The 23888-nt window shown below is 37.2% G+C and overlaps 1 protein-coding gene and 1 pseudogene across 1 annotated transcript in view; one reads left to right on the forward strand and one right to left on the reverse strand.

Moving 5' to 3' along the window:
• ROBO1 (roundabout guidance receptor 1) overlaps nucleotides 1-23888 on the forward strand; it is a 763832-nt gene that overhangs the window by 44587 nt on the left and 695357 nt on the right. The gene's annotated exons all lie outside the window — the stretch shown is intronic.
• On the reverse strand, nucleotides 20650-23015 carry LOC113255561 (B-cell CLL/lymphoma 7 protein family member C-like; annotated as a pseudogene).

Consider the following 23888-nt stretch of genomic DNA (forward strand, 5'->3'; position numbering starts at 1 on the left):
TTGGAACGAAACAGGATTTGGGAAATAGAAGACTTGGGTTTACGGTCTGGTTGTATCATTTCCTGGTTCTTTGATGGTAACCTCTTGCCTTGTTCTAGCTCTAGCTTCTTAATCTGCAAAATGTTACCACTGTCAGTGCTGTGGAGACTGAAGACCAATGCTATTCCATTTAACCATCTACGGACATCAGCTTTTCTTCTTCTGGTGTTATTATTCCCAGTTCACCGAAGTTTCCTCTTAGAAACTTCTGTCCTAGTCCCAACCTGAACTGCAGCCCTGGGGGCACCTAAGAAGCATGGAATTTCTCTCAAGGGAATAGACCGTGCCATTATCATCAGGGCCACTGGCTGGTGACTATTTCAACTCTGAGCCCTAGAACTGAAGTGTAGATGTTTCTGTTACTGGACTTTTTGCCCTTGTCCTGGAACTGGCAGGGAGGTGCTCTCTTCTGACTAATGAATGGTCACAATCCCATTGTTAAGAAGTAGGAATTTCAGGGGCGCCTGGGTGGCTCAGTCGGTTAGGCATCTGCCTTTGGTTTAGGTCACAATCCTGGGGTCTTTGGATCCAGCCCCACGTCAGGCTCCCTGCTTGGTGGGGAGACTGCTTCTCCTTCTTCCCCCCTCCTAGTGCACGCGCTCTCTCTTTCTCTTTCAAATAAATAAAATCTTAAAAAAAGAAAAAAAAAAGAGGTAGGGATTTCAGTTCACCGCATTGGGCCATAGATCACTCTGCTGCTTGGAGGCCATCACAGTAGGCTCCCTCCCTCCAGCACCACCCGCTTGCCTTCCCTTACCTCCTCAAACCTGTCTATCTTGCTTTCATCAGACTATGGAGTTGCCAACTGTTTTGAGCCTTAACAACCCATAGGATAGCATGAAGTTCCCTGACCCTCCAACTAAGAGGCATCTTTCACATATCTACACTCTAGATTCGTATCCCGTTTACACCACTTTACAATGCATTTGTTGACTATTTGAATTTCCATAATAGATTTGAAGACACAAATTTTTTCATCCTGCGATGTTTGGGACTATGTTTTAAATATAGTTAGCACTGAATAAATAAATGTTGAGTAAATGAATCAGAGAGTGAATGAATGAATAAATTATGTTGAACATACTCCTTAAATATGAATCTCTTCAGTAAGAATGAAGAACCATAAGGCAAAAGTTTACTGCCTAAAATTAATTTCTTGGTATATTTTAATTCTCCTGGTTGCATATGACCTTAAAATGTTGGTTCAGTAAAAGCTATTGGAGAGGATGACAGATTGTCTCCAGGGATTGAATTTAAACCATTTTTGACTACCAAGTAAAGCCCCCCAAAAACACATTAGGCATCCCTTCTATTAATATGAATAGGAAAAATGGGATACATGCCAAATCATTATTCCAACCAAAAGTTGGGTTCAAATTAACTTTTACAACGTCAAATTTTCAAGATGGAAAAAATTTTTAAAAAAATCTTGAGCTTGAGGTGCTGCATTCCTATGTAAGACAGTGATACCATTAAAGTATTTTACAAATGGTCAGTGCTTGTGTATCAAAGCCAGCTTCTAAGACAACCAATCATTTTATGCATGGCCATTTAAAATATGCACATATCTTAAGATTCAGAATAATATCAAATTAGACCAAAATTGTTTATATTTTAATGACTGCCCCTCCCCAAAAAGTGAAATATGATATTTTCCTTCTTTTTAAAAATTAATTGCTTATTTTCATTGGTCAATGTCACTAAGTAGCTTGGGGATAGGTATCCTCTTTCTAAAGGAGAGAGTCTTACATTTTAAAACATGTATTCATCATTTTATGTTTAAACATATCCATGTGAAAGAATGTCGGAGCTGTAAGATTATTTATTTTAATATTTTTTATCCAGGTGTCTGTGAAATTATTTTCAGAATCTTAACATGACAGTCATTTACATATTCCACAAGGGACTAACATATTTGGAACTGTCATTGGACTAGGGTGATAAATTAAATTCAGCTGAAACATTAGCCTCTATACCCTGAAGGAACAAGTTCCAAACTTCACCCCTAAGTGGCTCCATGACTGATACTTCTTTTTCTTTTTGAGTTCCACTTTTTAAAAAACCCTTTCCATCCCCATCACTTTTTTATGTAGTTCTTCAATTGTTACTAAGACTTGCTTTTGCTTTTAATATAATGTATGGCATAATTACTAAATAAAAAAATAAGAATGATGGTCCTATTAAAGAGTCAATATGAGATAAAAAGCCAATTAAAACCCCAGATGGAAGTGATGCATGAGAGAAAATAGTATAAATGGATAACGGTAATCAGTTGATTGGTTTATAGATCAAAGTTCCCCAGGGGATGTTTTAAATCCACAGAGTGGCCTAGAATGCTGAATTTTGCATTTGGGAGCTTTTATTGAACTAAAAGATCCTTAGAAGGCTATGTTCTCTCTTGGCTTCACATCCAGGGAAGACTCAAAAGTAAGTTAATTCAGTCAGGGTCTGCAATAAATTGCACACAATAAATTCACTTTAGAAGATCTTGTCAAATAAGCTGGAGGCTGCCCCATTATAAAATTCTAAAGATCAGATACAAAGCCACAATTTTAGGGAAATGGCAGAATTTCAGTGGCTCAATATTTGACAATTTATTTATTGTTCTCTGTAGAACTGTAGTCATTCTGTGTATTTCTGTAGACTGCAGGATGATACAGCTCCCCTGACTAGCTATGCTCACAAGCTTTGACAATAGAGAAACATTTGTGATCTGTTATTCCCCTTCTCTGTAAGCTATTCAAAATTAATAACACAGTCTCTCAAGTGTTGTAAAAGAGATCATAATCCATAGATCATTTGCCATCTGTATTCTGGGTCAGAAGTAAGGCAAAATAAAAGAATAAAGGGTAGACAGGGGACCCAGTCAAAAGACATATAGCTTACATATAGGAGGAAAAAAATTATATTTTAACAATGAAATACAATACTTGAAGTATGAAGCAAATTGAAGCAGACACTTAGCTTTGCCTCTTGCTAATTACAAATATTGAAGTTTTTTTTTTTGTTTTAATAAAGGTAAAGGAGTTAGGATTTCCTTGTCTATTAAGAAAAACCCTAAACCTTAGTATTAAACCTAACTTCAGCCTCTGCTTTAGTCTGTTCATGCTGCTATGACAAAATACCACAGACTGGGCAGTTTAAACAACAGATCCTTATTTCTTCACTGTCTGGAGACTGGGAAGTCCATGATCAAGGCGCTGGCAAATTCAGTTTCTAGTGATAGTTCGCTTCCTGGTTTGCAGATGACCGCCTTCTTCTCTGTGTGCAATCAGGAGGCAGAGAGAGAGCTCTCTGCTGTCTTTTTCTTTTTTAAATTTTATTTATTTATTTAAGAGAGAGAGTGCGCATAGAGAGAGCACAAACAGGGGGGAGGGGCAGAGGGAGAGGGAGAAACAGACTCCCCGTTGAGCAGGGAGCCCTGAAGTTGGACTCAGACCCCAGGACCCTGGGACCACCACCTGAGCCCAAGGCAGACACTTAACTGACTGAGCCACCCAAGGTGCCCCTCTGCTCTCTTTTTCTGTAAGGGTGTTGGATCAGGGCCTGACCTGTAAGATCTCATTTAACCTTACTTCCTCAGAAGCCCCATCTCCAAGTACAGCCCCTGGCGCTTGTGGTTCAACGTATGACTTTGGAGGGGACACAAACCTTCAGTTCATAACAGCCTCAAAATAAATAATTTAGTTCTCACGTACCTTCTCAATCTTCAGTGTTTATGTATTAGCCCTTCTTCCGCATATTCCTTCAAAATCCAACATATTTTGTTTATATTTGTGCATTTGTATTTTGGTATTCGATACCTTCATATGAATTTAAGCTTTCCTAAACCAGATTTATATTTATTAGGAATTATCATGGCTTTTTCTTATCTGCTTCATTTTTCTCTTGTACATCATTTTCTATCTTCTACATAAATGGAATATATCTACACAGTATCTTAACTTCTTTTACATGTCTTTAGATTCTCCAAAGGATACACTAGTTTATATTCATTTGAAACTTGAAATTCTATCTTCATGGAAATAGATATTCAAATATGTTTCCAGAAGACATATCTTGCAGGTTGGTTAAATATTTATTGTCACTGAATGTAAATCTTAACATTCTGTTGAAGAAATAGAGGAGGTGAGAAGAAATTAACATAGTACATTGGCAAGACTTGGTTTTCAATGTTAGGTTTGACACTTTGTGGATGTGTGATCTTGGGCTGGTCATTGAGCCCACCCACCAAATTTCTGTGTCCATTTCACAAAAATATGGACATTTTATAATAGTTGTCCTACCCATGCACAGGGTTGTTGCAAGGATAAAAAGAAACAATGCATATGAAAAATACCACACAAAAGTTGGTTATTATTCAGGGAAGCAGTTAAGCATAGGAACAGGTTTCATATATTTTTTCCTTTTCTTCAAAAGAAATATAAACAAGAAAAGTATAGAATATGAACTTGTATGCATTCAAAAAGTATAGCAGGATTCTCTCCCACTTCTATCAAGTTTTGAAATTTTCTCATATTTGTAACTTATATTTTACCTGTATTTTCACCTAACTTTTAAATTTAGCAACTATGTAAAATGTTTAGAACTGACAATTGGATGAATTATTTTTAGTAAAGAGTTCAGTTTTACTTGAACAAATTTAAGGAATATAAGTGACATACTTTTTCATATTACAGTGTCATTTCTACAATGGCATAATATTAGAAATACACCAGAAATCTGCACATGCATTTAAGACCCTGCCTACCCTCTTAAAAAACTAAAATTTGCAAGAAGGAACCATGCAAATGGTTGTATATTCAACACAATGTAATTGTACAATGAAAGATTTTTCTGAGAAGTTTGCTCACTGACCTACAGATGGCAGAACAATGTAGCAAATGGAAAATAGGTGTGTTCTCATTGTGCTTGCAAAAATCAAAGCAAGGGATTATATCTAAACTACCTTTGTGAGAATTGTATGAGGTCAGAAAAGGGAGAGTCAGGAAAGGGAAAGAGCCACTACCACTTATTTTCTGCTTTTTTGTGGATTTTGGTAGGCAAAATCCAGGGATCTTCTTTGTGTTGAAATATATTGAGAGTAACACTTAGACTGGAAGCTTGGTATTCAGTAAGTGCTATGAGCTGACTTTTCCTAAAATGTGTAAGGGAAGTTGCTTGTGTAAGTGGGCCAAAGGGACTTCACACATGGAACTTATTTGGGTTTTCCCATATTATAGTCTTTCTACATGGGGAGTTTAGATTTCTATGTGACTAAGGATTTGCAGATTTTCCACAGCTTGCCGTATTTTAAAGCAGGGAGGAGAAAAAGACAGTATATTCCTAAATGGGGTTTTGTGGATCTCTTATGTCTTTTCATTAACGAGTGCAATTGGTTTAAGACACATTAATTTTGGTGATGTATGCACAAAAAAAGATTTTCTAATTTGCTTCCCACTATTCAGATGGCCTTATAGATTGTGTAAACTCACTTCCATGAATGTTATGGTATGAATTCACAAGGTATTTGAAGGTATTAGTTTAAAAAAAAATGATGTGTTCTTGCAAAGTTTTGTGTAAATTAAACATGAATTAGTTAAATCAGATTTAAAAAAGCACAGAGGGGCTAGTATTACTTAAGGTATTGCTCTGAGTTCTCTGAAAAAAAATCAAACTTTTAATGGTATAAAATATTTACCAATATTTTTATCTGTTTGGGAGGTATCTAAGTGACTGAAAGTATGGCTTGCCTATATTTAGTAATTTCTTTCTGGGTGAGACGGGAGCAAAAACAGTGGAAGTGGATTTAAATGGCCAAAATCAGAACAGGTAGTTTAAACCACAGGCTGCAATCTGAGTCGGATGTGGGGGAGGAGTGAGGACAGCAGACAGACAAGCTGCAGAGGGTGCCTGGGGGAGAAAGGGAAGTGGATGTTTGCAGCAACAGAACACGTTCCTGTGGTTAGCGAGGGCAAGCCTGGTTCTCAAGCATAACAGCCTCACACCTGGCAAAATTTTAGGAGGTTGGTTTGTGGGAGCTCTGAGCCCCCAGAAAACTCCATCACCAACCCCTGAGCCCACTGAGTTTCAGTTTCCACAGATTGCAAATGCAGTCTATTCTCTTTCAACGTGCAGATGGTAGTAATAGTATCTATCCATCACTTGCATAATAATGTGCAGGTATTTTTAGAAAGTGATTTCCCACAAAGTCACGCTTGTGATCCTGGCAAAGAGGCTCTAGGACTTCAGTATTGAATGAGTTTATCAGGTACCTTTCGAAGCCACACTTGACTGTCTGGTTTGGGAAAAGACAAAGGAGAGGCAAAGAGACAAGCGCAGAAAAGAAATCGTTCATTCATCATTTGTTCATCCATTCGGCATTCTCTATGTGCCAGGCAGTGTGTCAGCACAAAGCAAACATCATCCCTGTCCACTTTTCATGAAATGCATAGCCTCGTACAACAGAGTAACATTGAACTAATAAACCCATAACACTCAATTACGAATTGTAAGAAGAGTGGTTAAGTGTTGATCAGGGAAGGCTTCCGAGGAAGCCATATTTAATCTAAGATTGAAATAGTAGTATGTACTCAAATCTACCCCAGGAGGTGCTGCTATGATCCACAGTCCTTGACTGTGATCATCATCTATCTGTATCTTAGAGTGGAAAAAACCAAGTTGCTGAGAGGTGGAACGAACGTCCCGGCGCACGGTTTAGCAAGCCGCGAATGTAAACCCGGTATCCCGGCTTCAGTGCACTTGCTTAACCGCGGCACGCTGCTCCTCGCCGCTGAGGAGGGACACACAGCACTCCGACAGGTCTCCAAAGCAGAGAAATCTGGAGATCAGCTTCCACCTCTCAGTCTTACGTAGGTCGCCTTGACGCTCAAGCTGTACAAAGTACCAGAGTCAGCATCCCTGCAGGTGATATTATTGGTTATAAGCTCAGGGACTCGAACTGCAGACGTCGTCTGAAAATATGCTTCCCGGAAGGAGAGCCTCGCTGTAGGTGGCCCCTGAGCCAGAAGTCACCTGAAAGCTGGAAATTCTCTTATCCCATTCAGACTGAGCCAGCCTTTATCTCCTTGTGATAGAGACCAAGGATAGTGAGTCAAGAGGGGGAAAAAAAAATTACTGTACCGTAGATGACACTTCCTGCGTGTAAGATTTTTTAATTGTGTTCAGCTATTTAGTATAATTACACCTAATCACATAATTTCTGTAAATTGGTGAAGTAACATAATTTAAGTGTTTAACAAGAAATGTAGATTAAATAATTATAATGTATAGCTGCAATTTATGGATAATGATGGGCAAATTTTAAACTTTGCAAAATTGTGTAATTTGAACCTTCATGAAACTATCTCACCATTTTGGTTTCCTATTTCTGACCAAGTGCAACAGCTTTGAAAGCTACATAATGTAAACTTCAGGGCTTCTCTCTTTCTAGGACATTCTTAGTATAGAGTATTCTTAAGAGACTAATGTGGTTTTAGCCTCTTCCCAGAAATCTAATATGAAATAAAGTGCCTCAGAAGGAATTCAGAACTCCAGCTGTTTCTTGAGTAGAATGACCATTCCAATGTCAGAAAACTGTAGAAATAAATGGTGACTTTGACCCTGGAGCTCTCATTCGTGTGTTAATTGTTAAGTCATGCAACATACATTTATCGGTGGCTATTATGAGTCATGTGCTGTTCCAGCTGAGTGCTGGACATCCTATAGAGAACAGAGTCTAAGGGAGCCAAGAAAAGAGAGAGGATGAGTCAACAGGGCATGTCCCTGCATTATCTTATCAAGAGAACAACGAAGATAAGGGTCTTTCAACAGCGACCTGATGTTGGTGACTTTTATGGGACTTTGCAGTAGCGTGGTGAATGTCAAAGCCAGAAGGAATAGCTTGCGAGGCAAGTTAGAGGTGAAAGGGAGAGACCATTTCTTTTAAGAAGTTTCATAGTGAAGCACAAGAGTGGAATCAGATAATAATTGAAAAGAGGGGAGGAACTTAAGGGAGACTGCTCTCCTCCCACACCCCCAATGGGACTGGTTTATTCAAATCGAGTTGGGAAATACAGTGATAGCAAGATTTTATCCAAAGCATTCATGCCAAATTTTTACCTGATCCATTATTTTCATTTATTCATCACTCCAACCCTGTGAGGTATTTGCTACTATTATCCCATTGCACAGGTGAAGAAACTGAGGTTGAAGAAGTTAAATATCTTACCCTGGATTGCTAGCTAGTAAGCAACAAGTCTATAAAGAGCGCCAGGTCTGATTCAGAGTCAGCATAAGCAGCTTTTCAATAGGTAGAGTTAAACATAAAAGGATGAGAGCTTATAATCAAAAGCTCCAGGTCCCTGGAAGTCTGGAGTAGATGTAATCCAATGGAGAAGGGGAGAGAGAAGACTCAATCATCTAAAGCAAAGCAGTACCATTTTAAAAGAAGGGAGAATTTAAAGTAGAAGTATAGATACAAGTTGATGGATTCAATGGAGGAAGTCAGTGATATTTTCATGTGATGGTTTCTACTTCTCTCTAGGTTAAAGGTGCTCTGATGATAGAACAGAGAGATAAAGGAGCTAAGATTTCAGACTGAGTGGAAAATAGTCTATAGTCTCAACCACTGGGAAGAGAAGAGGGCACTACTACAGAATTGCATTTGCTTGTTCTCCTTCAGGACCAAGTATAGGTTATTGACAATGAGTTTAGTATGGATGTGCAAATGTGAAGGCCACGAGTTGGACGGATATACGGTTGTCGCTTTGCCAAGCAAGTGACAAAGGAGATTAATGGCACAGGGAGAGCAAGAATACTGGTACAGTCTGGTTATGATCATAGATGAACCTTAGACTTTAATCATGAGAGGAGAGGAAGTGAAGCAAGGAGAGAGCCTATAGAAAAGATGGAAGTAGAAGATTCTAAGGACTGGAACTTCTGATGCAGTCCATATTTAGATATGTTCGGGAATTGAGTGAGAGAACTGAAACATTTGAGTCTGTAGTTACAGTGAAGCATGATTGAACTTTTTATTTCAGAACTCAGCCAGAATGGAAATTGCCTCCACGTATTAGGAGAGAAGATAGCCCCTACAGGGTACGATTTCTAAGAATATTTACTCTCATGGCTTCAGAGATACATCAGTACCACAGTATGTCCTCAGCCAATTCCTTGGAAAAGGAGTATGCATTCAGGAGATATCCATGCTTATTAACATGTTAAAACTAAAGTTTTCTGACATGTGCTTAACATGAGTAGCTGTAAAAAATGTTTTGTATGAGTTTTTGATGTCAGTAAGTTTTTGATAATGAAAGTATTTTAAGTAAAAAAGAAAAACGCTTGGTTAAGAGCCAAAACTATACAAAAACTGGATTGAGTAATCCCTGCTAATTGTGACCATATAATTTAAATTATGACAGAGTAATTAGCAATGACTTAAAATTTATGCTTTCTAGAATGTAATAATTCACCATATTTAAATTGAACTTAAACTCTATTTTTTAACTTTCATTATATTCTGATCCTTCAGAATTTGAACCATGGTCCATATGGTGAAAATTGCTTCTTGGAAGATGATCACTCAAATGATGATTTTTATAGTGAACTTGGTATTGGGGCTTTCAGCTTGTATGTCAGAAGGAAGAAGGGATATGAGGGGCAATATGTCTGTGTGTGCTTATGTATGCATAGGCGTTCACATGTGGGCATGAACAGGAGCACGTGTGTATGCCTTGTGTACGTGTGTGCGCGTGTCTATTTGTAGGCCCTCTGGTATCATTCTCTGTAAAGAATTAGCAGTCATGAATTAATTATACACATTTTATTTATATGGTCTTGCAGGTAAAATTTGTCGATAACCCTAACCATGTAACTCTGATTTGTGCCTGATTCATGAGGTGTAATCTTAAGATTGTCCACATAAAAGTAGCTTCACAAAAAGTTATAAAACCGTTGATATCAGTAATGAGGAGATGCACAATTATTTTACTTTAAAACGACAACATTACCACAGTTCCCCACATTTCTTTCTTTCTTTATATGTCACGGTCACGTTGAATACAAGGCAAGAAAGGAAAAAAAGGGCCTAACTGAAGAGAGTATTTTTTGAAAAGGAAAGAAATTGCAGCTGCTTCTGTGTTTCAGAGGCAGACCAAGGAAAGTCATCGCGGTTAAGATTGGGGCGAGAGAAGCTGCCTGAGTGGTCTTATTCATGGCTCTGTGTTTCACATAACCATATTGTTTCCTCTGAGTGGCTGAGGAAAAGAATGGCTCTCCCCTTTTCGGATAGCTCATTTGGAACATATAAAAGCCTTCTTCATCAGGTTGAGAAAATTACATCACTGATAAGTCAACCTTCTGTACCCTTTTGGATCCTAGTCTCTAGATAGAAAATGTGGCATTTTTAGGCATTAAGACTATTTTGGATTCTTTTGAATTCCTCTAAGAGCAATTGGATCTGATGCAATGGGTTTTTTCCCCTTGTCTCCTGGGCTATGAAGAGCTCTTTCATCATCACGGCATTTGAGTTGGCTGAGTCCCTGGAATAGGTCAGAAAAAGCTCCTACGGAGATTTTTATATTACAGCATTGTTAGCTAAATTAATCCTTTTGCCTAGATTTTCTTCACTGAAGAGAAATTTTGTAAAGTTAATTGGAGTCTCAGGAAGAGAACTAACAAAAGGCAGAACTTCAGTGGGGTCAAACAGGCATATTATCTCAAAACCAAAAAGATGAATTATAAGGGAGGATACTTGGCTTTTAACACAATTAAAGCCTGAAAGGAAACTTAATTTCATCTAGTCCATTCTTTTTTCCTCATGTTAAGAGAGTTCATGAGCATTTCTAGAGGAATACATTTTTATCTATTACTCAGGATCTACAGTAGAGAAATTATATAGCTTTTCATGAAGTCTCATGGTTTCAATATTTTGCTCCATAACTTCTTTTCTCCAGCTTAAATAATCATGTTTGAAATTCTGTCAAATTTTTGTCTAGTCTCTCCCAGACAAAAAACAAATTGTCGTTTTTATTGTGAATTATTAGCCATCTTATTTATGATAACCTTAAGCATACTCTTGACACTGAAAGCATACTTCATTCAACTGTTTTTAAAAACTGATAACCCTTTCTCCATATAAGGTCTTGTTTATCCATTAAAGCTACCTTCTTACATATTTCACACATTGATTGTCTATGTCTTAGATACACATAACTCCTCATTCTTTACTAAATCATTAAATATTAAACTTTTAGTGTAAGTATTGCATGTTTGTCTCATTATTATACACTGAACTAAATCTCTTGAGGAAGTAAATTTGCATTTTAAAATTTATACCTATATGTGTGTATGCTATCCATACATAAATATGATACCGTGTGTGTGTGTGTGTGTGTGTGTGTGTGTGTGTGTGTGTATGATACAGATTTGTATCATTGGCATCCTCTACCCTCTACTGAACTTGATCAGAAAAGATAATCTTAACGGGGCTGGTGGGCGGGGGGGGGGAGGGGGGAGATAATCTGTGAACTAGTTTTGCCACTAGATGGCACTGATCTGCCTTTGGAAGCTGCTAAGGACACTTGCCTAATTGAGAACAATTATTTTTTTTTTAATCAAGAACTATATCACCTTTCTTAACCAATAAGCTTTTAAGTTTGCAATGAGTTTTAGTATTCACAAATATCTGATATTGCTTAGAGCAACCATAAAAGTTAAGATATCAAACAGCAAACGAGTACTGCTCTTTTCTATACTAACATCTTTAATCCCTCCAGCTTTATAGTTTATGTCGAGAAAGTAGAGTTCAACATTGAATTTAAACATTTTCAGCCTTGCCAGTTTTTATTAGTATCTTCTAAAAAGTTACGCATTTCTTTCTCCTGGTTTAAAGTAACTATTGATCCAAGAGTTAAATTTTTAAGATATTTAATAGACTCTGGTTATGCAAGTGTGACTATCAACTTCTTTTTAGAGAAGATATTTGCTTGCTTTTTCTCCTTTAACTACCTATAACAAATCTCATATGATTGTTTGCTTCTGTCCTGTTTGCCTGAATTTTTTGGTTCAATTGGGATTACTTTTTAGATAGGAAGTTAATTTTTATCTAAGATGAAGATGCCTAAGAAGAAAATGCTGTCATTTTTAAAAGACAGACATTTTATCCCCTTCAAATTAAGATTCACTGTTCAGTATATCAAAAGAAATACTGGAAATACTTGTCTTGGTTCAACCTTAATTTGCCCTCATGTTGGAGTAAAAAAGGCTGGTAAATACGATATAGCAAATTAGCTTAGGGTAAGAAGTGTCCATTAGATACCACAATGCTTCAGACTAAAGAAAGAATCTATATCAAGGTTCTAAACCCTAGAAGTGTGCATCAAAATGACCTGTGGAACTTCTTAAAAGGATAGAAACACAATCTCCACCACAGATCTATTTATTAAATCAGAAACTGTTGGTTGGGAGCATGGCCATCTGTAGTGGTTAAAAGCTTAAAGACTGCTCTGGGATGCAAGCAGAGAGATAAGAACTACTGGACTTCAAAGAGGAGGTGTGATTCAAGAACATCATCTTATTTAAATATCCTGCACTGCGGTTTAGCACTCTGGAATCTAGAGCCAGCTTGCTCCCCCCATTTCTCCGTGTTATCTCTGTGGCCTAAAGCAAGTTACTTACAGCGCTATGCTTCAGGCTTCTTGATGATTATAATGATAATAGTAAGAGTATCCCTGTTAAATGAGGTCATCCTGAGGAATAATAGGTCTAATCCATGTAAAATGATGGAAACTTAGTCCTCAGTAGAGGAAAACTGTTATTATTATCATTAGTACTGTTATTATTATCATCATTATTATTATCATTAGTACTGTTGCAGACACATAGCTGCTCTATATGTTGATAAGCTATAAGTTTGTAATAAATTTACTTTTGCTACATTTATTTTTATTTTATTTATTTGTGTTATATTTTAATTTGTACTTTGGGTGAGAGTCACATGGATTAAAGTTTAAACAGACAAGGTTGGGGAAAATGAGGTAACAATTTTAAAAACACACAAAATATAAACTATTTCACATGCTTCTGGAGTTAGTAGAAAATTGGTCACAGAAAATTCATTTATGGATAGTCAAGAATTGATTTCATGTCTTTTTCTTTCTTTTTTTTCCCACTGTCATTTAAGATTTGCTCAGAACTCCCATTTATAAAAATTTTTAAAAAGTAAATATATTTCATGTCTTAAGGATTTACATTCTCATATGATCATCAAGACATTGGGTCAATATGTAATTAAGACATAACTAAACTCTTCTTAAAAGAAGAAATTAGTAAGTAAAACTTACTGAAACCTGAAGTTGGAAATGTTTGGATTCCATCCCAAACTTTTTCAGAGCACATACATTACAATATCGCATACTATTGTCTTGGGCGTCACTACCATAAATGGAATCCAAAGAGTATCCCACAATTTGCCTGAAATTATCTTTCTTTTTTTAATCTGGTGATTAAGGTTCCCCTCTTCCTCCAGGCTTAGCTCAAGTATCACCAACTGCAGAAATCCTCAGCGGGCCCCCAATCCACTTATTCTGAAGGCTCTCACTCCCACCATGTGTAGGTCTCTTAAGATATCCTACTTTACAGTGTTATTTAAGATCGTTATATGTAGCTGTGACATCCCAGTACACTTATTAAGAACAAAAAGCCATGACTGATGTAACTTGGTATTTCTAGCCCCAGTATAATGCGCTTTTTAATAAAAAATTATCATATTGGTAAGAATTTTTTAGGCTAGATGGGTGATGAGTATTAAGGAGGGCACTTGTTGTGATGAGAACTGGGTGTTGTATGTAAGTGATGAATCACTAAATTCTACTCTTGAAACCAATTATACTATATGTTAACTAACAGTAATGTAAATAAAAAATTGTCACACACACACAGAATAATTTTTTAGGATCTTTTTATAACTCTAGCTAGATATGTTTATATTAATAAAACTGGCAAATTCTAGGTTATTAAAATAACTGGGGCTTGGATAATCATTTTCATAGTTTACTTGATAGGTTGGGCAAAAAGTGAGCAAGTCTGGCATTTAGGATGAAACAAAATTTGAACCATCAGGATCATGGATATTTGATAATTAGAACCCTTGAAATAAGGTCAACATTAACCACCAATCCAGTAATAACAAAAACTATTTTGGAAACAATTCACATGCAGACCAAAAATGAACCAACTTCAATTTATGTATGTATATGTATTTGTAGCTATATAATTTTAATGATTGACTATATATTTTCTGTGATGTTACGTGTGATATGATGTCATATATCAAATATGGTGCCCTCTTGGTTTGGAAGTTTAACCAGTTATTGAGTTTTTTAAAAGATTTATTTATTTGAGAGAGACAGCGTGTGCAAGCTGTGGGGGGGGGGGCAGAGGGAGCAGGAGAGAGAGAATCTCAAGCAGACTCCCAGCTGAGCAAGGAGCCCAATATGGGGCTTGATCTCACAACCCTAAGATCATGACCTGAGCCAACCAACTGAGCCACCCAGGCACCCCTAACCAATCATTGAATTAAGTAGCTTTAAAAAAAAACCCAAAAAACTGTGTACAACCAAATACATTTCTTGATGTTTATTTTCCAGAATTTAGCCATTTTTTAAACGCAAAAAGAAAGTAGAAAGTCTTATTTTGACTTTATAAATTATAGGAGCAAAGTATGTTTTTGATATTTATCAAGGAGTTAATTGAGTGATTCATTTGCTGTTTCATCGTTATATTGTTATAGCACGTTGATGTGTGATTTAGTTTCCATTAAGTGTTGCTAGAAGATTAATCTAGTTTAAGATGCTGACTAGGCAAGCAAAATGTTTGCTCACTGCAAGCATTTTTATAATTAACTTAGCAGCACAGATAAATAAAGAGGTAATCTTGTAGTAACACAGAGGACATGGTATGACTGGTGTCTGAAGAAATACATTTTAAATTGCAATTCATTGATATATAAATGGATATTTGTAGGGGGAAGAAAGGGCTCTAGCTTGATGTTTAACGATGACATGTCAAAACATGCAGTATTTTTCAATTTACATGGCCAAAAAAGGTTGAAGGCAATAAAATACATGTTAAATAGTGCAATAAATTACTAATTTATAATGGCAAAATGTGCAAATGGGTATAATATTATATAATCATTTGTGCCTTTCCATATGCAGGAAGACTACTATTCCATCCTAAAAATTATAGATCAGGTTTGAAAAAAGGAGATATTTTATGTACATTCCTAAATTTCTGAAGTTTGTCTCCTTTTTTGAAGTGGAAACTAGGTCTCAAATATGCAAGTACTATTAAATGTATAGTGAGACTTCTATCATGGGAAACTGTAAGTAAAGCATACCCAGGCACACCTTGGATTCCAATTTATGTGTTGAAATCCCAAGACAGATTTACAGAAACAAAAAACATTATCTGGAGAATCAGCAAATTAAGGGGAGCTTCCCCAGTCACAAAACACTATTGGCTTCAAATGCTCCTAGGATAACCAGTTATGACCCCCTTGGGATATCAGTCTTCTGAAACCAGATGCAAAGTGGAGAGAGACTGTAGTCAAGTAGAATCTTTTTTCTGACCTTTGCTTATTCCTTTGGACCCCCTGATGACTAATGCTTACTCCTGAATTATATTTCATTTTCCCATACCAATACTAACAGTTGGCACTTATATAGTGCTTGGTTTGTGCCAAACACTGTTCTTAGTGTTTTACAGCTATTAGAACACTTAACTTTATAATGTTCACATGGATGGTATTATTTTCACACTCACATTTTACAGATAGACAAACTGAGGCAAAGAGAATAACCATTATGACGAAGATCACACAGCTGTCTAAGTGATACAGCCAGAATTCAAACCAAGGAAATCTGTTCTAGAGACTGCTCAAAGGGAATACTTGAAACCACCAAAACACACTAGCAAACAGATCCTAATCTTATTTATATTTGCTCTGTGAATGCAAAGAAGAAACCAAAGAAGTTTGTGTGCAGAATGCTATCTCCTCCTTTTAATTTCGTGTTTTATTCCTTGCTTGCATTGATCTATAAGTGAAATTTGAGTCCACTTATTCAGCTTTAGAAAATCAGGAACCAGATCTCATATTTTATATGTACAGAAATGCCTTCTGGCTCCACAACCAGAGGAGGTGAGCGCTGGGTGTTAGCAATTACACTTAAAGGAGGCTCGTTTCAAACAAAGTCAAAATTAAGGAATCTGATTTGGCAAAGTGTCGAGTTTTTAGAAGTCTTGTATTCTCTCCAAACCACCTTGTCCTCGGGGAATTCATTACCTTACAAGTAGGCTTGTGGCAGGTTGAGTTCAAATTGGTATTTTGACTGTGTAAACGTAGCCTCTCAGTAGTCGCAATTTTCAGTTAGGTAAATACAGTAGATAAACAGCTTCATTATTTTTTCTGTGTAACCGAGGATAATTGTATAAATTATAACTAAATTCTGTATAAACTATGATCTCCTTGTAATTACCTCAATTAATGTTTTTAATTGACATAATGATTCACTTTTTAGCTTACTACCTGAGGCATTTCCATTAACTTTCTGCCATGAAACGTATATTGCAATTGTTCATGGGATGTATGTCCAACAGACTTGTTCGTCTCTTAAGTAGATATAGAAGCCTCTTGACTTATAAACTGTGGGTTCTGAAAGCTTATTGTCATCCCTTTATAAACCCAAAGTAACATCATTTAAGTATGTACTTTCACTACCTGTTAGAGGCAAGGAAAGAAGACAAATAGAACATGTGTTTGAAGGTTATTCTTTAGGCTATAGAATTTTCTTAAATTTTGAAGGTAAAATTCCTCATTCATTCTATGTAGTGTTCTGATCTGATATTGAGGATCATGCAGACAAACTCCTCCAGAAGCAGGTATGAAAGGGAAAAATTAATGAATCTAGAAATTTAACAGATCCACCACCAGATCATGGCTTCCTGATTGCCCAACTCATGGGAATACATGAGAAAAGAAATCGGTTCCTTTTGGCCAAAATTGAAAGTACCTAGGAACAAAGAACCCTTTGTATTAATCCAGAAAAAAAAAAAAAAATGGCCTGAAGCCAGAGTGCAAATAGAGGAGTCTTGAAAAATTCTATTACTCAGAGAAATTCTAGTTTTCTGGTTGGTCTAAGGCAACTGCCCTGAATGCCCTGAAACTCTCTCCTGGTCATTGATTTCCTTTACAAATGGAAAGACAAACCTACAGACTAGCACATTGACTAGGAAATGTAAGAATTAGAAAAATAGAGGCAAATTCAGATATTGGTATATACAAGGACATAAATGACAGAGGAGAAACAGTGACATGAGAGGTTAAAAAAGTTGGGTGATACTGAATCATGAGTCTCCCAAGACATCTACAGTGGAAAATATATTATTTTCCTTGGGTGAATTCTATGCTGTCAACCTTCTGCTAACTTATGAGTCTTTTATATTCCTAAGAAGGACTAAACCCCAAGGAGAATACATTTATGGTTGAAAAGCCCATGCTAAAAATAAGGTGAGTAGTAAGAGGGTGATGTTTGCATTTTCATAAAAGCATCTAATGCTTTTCAAAAAGATGTTAGGTCTTTGTATTAAAACCTACTCTATTAACGAATCATGTCTAGCAATGGTTTAATCCTGAGATCAAAAGATTAATTTTATGAGCATTTCTTCTGAGATGATAAACATCTTCTCCCCATTAAATTAAAATTTAAATACTGTGGATGTTGAATGAGTGGGAAATGGATTTTCTGAACTCTTAAATTTAAAGTGTAGAACTGAACCTGTGCAATACTACTCTGATGGGGAGTATTTATGGAAATGCTATTTGTGGGTAGTGTTTTTGAAAATAAAATACATTTATGAAAATGGTGATTCCACTCACTCACATGCTTTCCACGGAGATCTATATGCCAATGACTCCAAAATTCACTCTGTTGCAGTGCTGTCCATTATCTGTTGGAGTAGATGACTCATGAGTTATTGCAAATGCGTCAAAACAGTCCAGGAAGTAAGAGGCAGAGCTGATGACAAAGGTATAAAGGGTGGTCAGCGGTGCTGAAAGCACTGCTATGATTGGAAACCTTGAATTGTTATTGTGCCAGTCAACATATTTAAGTGATATAAGCCAGCATACTCAGCTATATAAATTGCAGAGCAGAGATGGGGGATTTAGCACTGATCTAATGTTGAGATGCTACTAGGTGGCTCTAGTGGAATGACAGAGATGCAGAGTAATCAAGGATACTGGTATGAGAGCAGTACAGGTGGTAGATCAGGCCTCTGGAAGGCAGGGGATCAGAAAAGGTCTGGAGGAAGTTGACTGAGATAAGATGAAGAGGGCAAGAGCTTGGATATCTGGATGAGATCAAGTGGCAGGCAGTACAGGGTGCAGAAAAGAATGAGGAAAATAAGAAGTGCTAACTGTTCCCTGTCATTCTCCTTGCCATATAAACTGTGGTGAGGATCAAGTCTGATTGTACCTGTTAAAAGTGTAGAGGAGTCCCTGGCAGATGGTAAGTATTCACTCAGTTTTATTCACTAGTGGTGGTGGTTGTCGTCGTAGGAGCGATAGTAGTAAACAGAGGTTGGGGCAGCAACAGGTATGGTAGTGCCTTTCCTAGACTATGGCAATAACTGATTTTTTCTTCCTTTAGAACTTAACTTCTGGTGCATTCCCCACACTGCCACCATAACCCTCTCCCTAAAACCTCTCTGGGCTTCCTATTGATTGAATAAGTCAGAATTATTCAACTGGGTATAAAAGAACCCTCTGCCTTTACCCTCACACTTCTGTGTCCACACACGTTAATTGAGGGATTAAGCAGGTAAAAGATCATCAGACACAACGGTATTGGCACTTCCCATCACTTCATAATAGAGTAAGCGATCACGTGACTACTCCAAGTATGGTTTCTCAGATCAAAAATTATTTTGTGTGCCTGTGTGCATTGATATGTGGTGTGTATGCTTGCATATTCTTCTCTGTGAAATTAATTCTTTCAGATTCAACTAGTCAGAATTAATTTCCCTTCCTCTTTATGTCTACTTTAATCATGTATCTACTATAGCGTTTCTCCTAGAACTGAGCAATTTGGCTGTCTCTCCCACTAAATCCTTAACAACTTCTCTCAAGGACTCGGAACAGTACTTTGTATCTAATATCAACTAGCTAATATCAACAATGCTACAGTCTGAACATAAAGAAAACACATTCAGTTAGCTAGATTGTCTCAATGTCCTTTTGCTCTGGTCTCACATTTTTTTCCCTCAAACTTTTGTTATAGATAGACACGTAGGAAAATAGTTCATCGGTAAAAAAAAAACAAACAAACTGCCAACTTATGTTATTCAGTGGTACAAGCTGAAAAGTTAATATTGATTCTTAACTCTTTCTGCATAGTACAATTTCAGTAGATTGACTAATTTAGAAATAGCTTCAGTTCTCTTCAATCGTTATGTTCCGTGTATTTGAATTTAAAACGTGTATAAATGTGAAATTAATCTGTCAAATTTATAAGCAATGAGTATCCATAAATCTTTTTATTTGATGAATTACTTGGTAAAGGTAAGAGAACAGAAAAGGGAAATATGATTTGTCTAGACATGGTGCAGATTTTTTTTTTCTTCTTTGACTTTCTGGCATGATTAGAGTATTAAAGGAAAGTAAACCTAACAGTTTAATGGGATACTTCCATTTCTAGTTAGCAGTCCTGCAATTCAAAAGGAAGAAATGCAGCAAAAGGAAGATTTAAGCAGGAGGATGCTCTGTTCAAAATTACCTTCGTTGGGATTTTTGTGTAATGGAATTAACTCAGCAGGGGCAGAGGAATGCTTAAAATGGCAGCTAGCTGCTTCTTGTTGCAAAGACATATGTCTTGATTTGTAATTACCAGAAAAACAGGTTGCACATACTGTACTTTAAATCATTTTCCCGGCAATGGGAACTTGTACAGACATGCATGCAAAGGGCACACCATATCCTCCTTTTAATTTTCCACAAGTTTTTTCTTTTTTTTTTTTTTTTAAATCAGATCCCTTTAATTAGAAATAATCACTGGATAGTTAGTTAGCTTTTATATAGCTTTGTCTTTCATTGCAAAACATAAGTCAAGATGTCATAAAAATAGACCTTGTATTCAAACAGCTGAATTGAACAGGAATGAAATGAATACTCACCAAAAATTGTATATGGAAAAAAACTATGAGAAATGTTATCCTAAAATAATTAGGAATTTAAAGGAACCAAAAACTTGATTTTGTAAGAGTAAAATCTCTTTTTCGCCTTCACTTTACCATTATTCAAAATCAAACAAGCAAATTAAAAACAGCAACAACAAAAAGGCTTTTGCTTAATGTGAGGAGCTTAGCCAGAAATCTATGGCTGCTTAATTACTGTCCACCATATAGGTGATTAAATTTGAGTGAGATTTTGACATTTTAAAGAATATAAATTTGTGCAGTTGATCTTTTGTTTTTTTTAATTTATAGTTTTTTTGTTTTTTTTTTCACAAAAGGGTCTTTATATGAAAAAAGCCGAAGTGGCCTCTGGGGTAATAGGACAGGCAGGCCAGCTTCTCAGAGGTCAGGGACATTTGGGCACATGTGATGAGGTGATGAGTCCTCTGTGTCAACCTGGGCTGTTTCCAGGACAGGTGGCACTGGCTCAAAGATGGGGTAAGCTTTAGGGGCCTCAGCCTCCAGGTGTTCTAGAACAGGTTCCTCTTTGGTCAGCACTGGGAGTTCATCGCTGCTACCTGCACTTGGGAGCCCAGGATCTCTCTCTTGGCCCAGCCTCAGGGGCTGAGAACCCTGTGAGACGTCTTCCAATGGTCCCACAGGTAACACGGGGTAGCTGGGTAGGGGGGTGCCCCCAGGGCTGGGCTGGTTGCACTTCTGCAGGGAGCCTTCCAAATGGAAACTCTACTTACTGTTCTCGTCATTGAGATCCAGCAGGATGAGAAGGCCACCCCCTTAGGGACTGGCACCCTTCCCTTCCCCTCCAGGCCTCGGGATCTCTCTGTCCTGCCACCTCCCCTTTGTCACTCCTCCTCGTGGGGGTCTGCCACTGGCACCCACTTGAACATATATGAAGGGAAATGTCGCCCAGAGTCCCCCAGCGCTTCTCCCATTCCCAGACCTCCTCGATGGTCACCATCAGCTTCTAGATGTCATCCTCGGCCAGGCTCTGAGTCTAGGCCAGCAAGTCCGGCTGGCCATGCTGTAGAGGCCTGGGGTGGGTGCACCTCCGGTCCCTCGGACTCAGGCTCGGCGCCAGACCCAGGCGCCACTCTCTGGGCTTGCTGTCCCTCCTGCAGTTGGCCGAGCCCTCCCTTTACAGTTGATCTTTTAAAGTAAACCACTCCACAAAGTTGAGTGATCATTGGTGGCTCCCAAAACTACTTCACCTAGTTTAATTTTACTTCTCAGGGTTGTCTTTAAGATCACTTGAGATCATTATTTGAAATGCCCAAGGCAATATAAAACCGTAAAGCAAAATTATTTTATTTAACCACAATTTCCATTTGTCTGGTAGAGGCCTCAAATAGCACTTTTAAGAGGTTTTTTGAGATGTAATTCATATACCTTGTACTTCACCCGTCTGAAGTGTATAGTTTTCAGTGATTTTTAGAATACTCGTGTGCCACTTTTACCTTGATCAATTGAGAACATTTTCATCACTTCAAAAAAAAATTCCTATGTCCTTTAGCCATGACACATCTGTTTTCTAATCCCACCAGTCCGAAATAATCACCGATGTACTTTCTGTCTCCATAGAATTGCCTATTCTGGATATTTCATATAAATTCAATCTTAAAATAATGGTTTTGTTGTGTGTGTGTGTGTGTGTGTGTGTGTGTGTGTGTGGCTAGCCTCTTTCTTTCTCTTAACATCATGGTTTCAAAGTTCATATTGTAGTATGTATCTGTACTTTATTCCTTTTTTAAAAAAAATATTTATTTTAGAGAGAGAGCATGGTGGCGTGTGCTAGGCAGAGGGTGGTTGGAGCAAGGGAGAGAGAGAGAATATCCAGCAGACTCTCCGCTGAGTGGGGAACTGGAGGTGGGGCTCCATTCCACCACCCCTAGATCATGACCTGATCTGAAATCAAGAGTCGGTGGCCTAACCAACTGAGTTGCTCAGGTGCTTATCTCATGGAGTCAAGAAAAGGAACCTTGCTAGAGTATAAGTTTTACACTCCTTTTGTTAAATGTATTTCTAAATTTATTTTTCAATGTAAATGAAATATTTTCTTAATTTCATTTTTGGATTTATTGTAATTGTATAGGAACAGAATTGGGTTTTGTGTATTGGTCTTGTATTCTGCAGGTTTACTGAAGTCACTTACTTCTAATCATTTTTTAGTGGCTTGCTTAGGATTTTCTGTATATGAGATCATATCAACTGTAAATAGGATAATTTTGTATCTTCCTTTTCAATCTGGATGCCTTGGATTTCTTTTTCTTATGTAGATGTCCTGGCCGGAACCTCCATGACATTGTTGAATAGAAGTGAAGAGAGCAGACGTGTTTTTCTTTTTTCTGGTCTTAGGAAGAAAGCACTCAGCCTTTCACTATTAATCATGATGTGGATATTTTTGTGGATGTCCTTCATCAGTTTGAAGAACTCTTTTCTGTTCCTATTGTTTTCATTTTTTTATCATGAAAGAGTGTTGATTTTGTTCAAATGCTTTTTCTGTGTCTATAGACGTGATCATGGTTGTTTTATGTTTGTTTGTTTTGTCCCATTTATATGTTATATTACATTAATTGTTTTTTGGTTGCTAAACGAACCTTGCAGTCCTGAGATAAATCCCATTTAGTTATGGTGCTGCTTCTGTTTCTGCTGCTGCTGCAGCTTCTTCTTTCTTGGTGTGTTCCTGGATTCAGTTTGCTAGCATTTTGCTGAAGATTTTCACATCTACTTTTATAAGAGATGTTCATTTGTGATTTTCCTTTCTTATGATGTCTTAGTCTGGTAGTCTGGTTTTAGGTATCAGAGTTATGCTAACCTCATAGAATGAGTTAGAGTGTTTTACTTTCTTCTACAAAGGTTTTTCAGTGTTACCTTCTCAAGGACAGTCAGAATCTGAAACCTTAGGAAATCAAGACAGAGATTTCGGTAGGTTGTTGGCCAGCTATTGTGCTATACAGTATGTTGTTTGCATGTTATTAAAGCAGTGGAATGTTAATATTTAGACTCAATTGATACTGTTTTTCCAATGAGACTTTGGGGTTTAAATTGAATTATTATTCAGTCATAACCAGGCCTGTTTTGGAGAAGAGACTTGGAACTTTGGTTATAAGTCTCCTGTGTTCTGTCCCTTTGGAAATGGGAGGAAACATACAAACATTAGCTTTGCCATATGCACATGAAGTTTCTAAAGTATTTGTCTCTTTTCCCCTTTCAAACACATAAAATATAGGATTCACTGGTAACTTTTGCTGACAAACATGCCACACAGTATCAGCCAAATGCCTGTCTGAGATGGTTGTCATTAGAGATACAAAACTGTTTATAATTCAAAATCCAGAACAAACATGACCTCCAATGGGATGCCTTCTCCAAGCCCCAAGAATTACTTCATTAGTCCTCTGCTTCCAAATTACTATGTGCACACTTGTATTATGACACTTTTTCTACTGTTGTGTTTCCTATCTGCCTTCCCCACCTAAAAAAAAAAAAAAAAAAAAAAATGACTGGATGTTTGGAAGGAAAACTTTACCTCACAGGTAACAAGTACAAACAAATGCATACATTTTCATGTTGACACAATTTATTATCTTTATGGCCATGATAAAAGATGTTTCTGATAT

The sequence above is a fragment of the Ursus arctos genome, unplaced genomic scaffold, assembly GCF_023065955.2.
Source record: "Ursus arctos isolate Adak ecotype North America unplaced genomic scaffold, UrsArc2.0 scaffold_4, whole genome shotgun sequence".
In the NCBI taxonomy this organism is placed as follows: Eukaryota; Metazoa; Chordata; class Mammalia; order Carnivora; family Ursidae; genus Ursus; species Ursus arctos.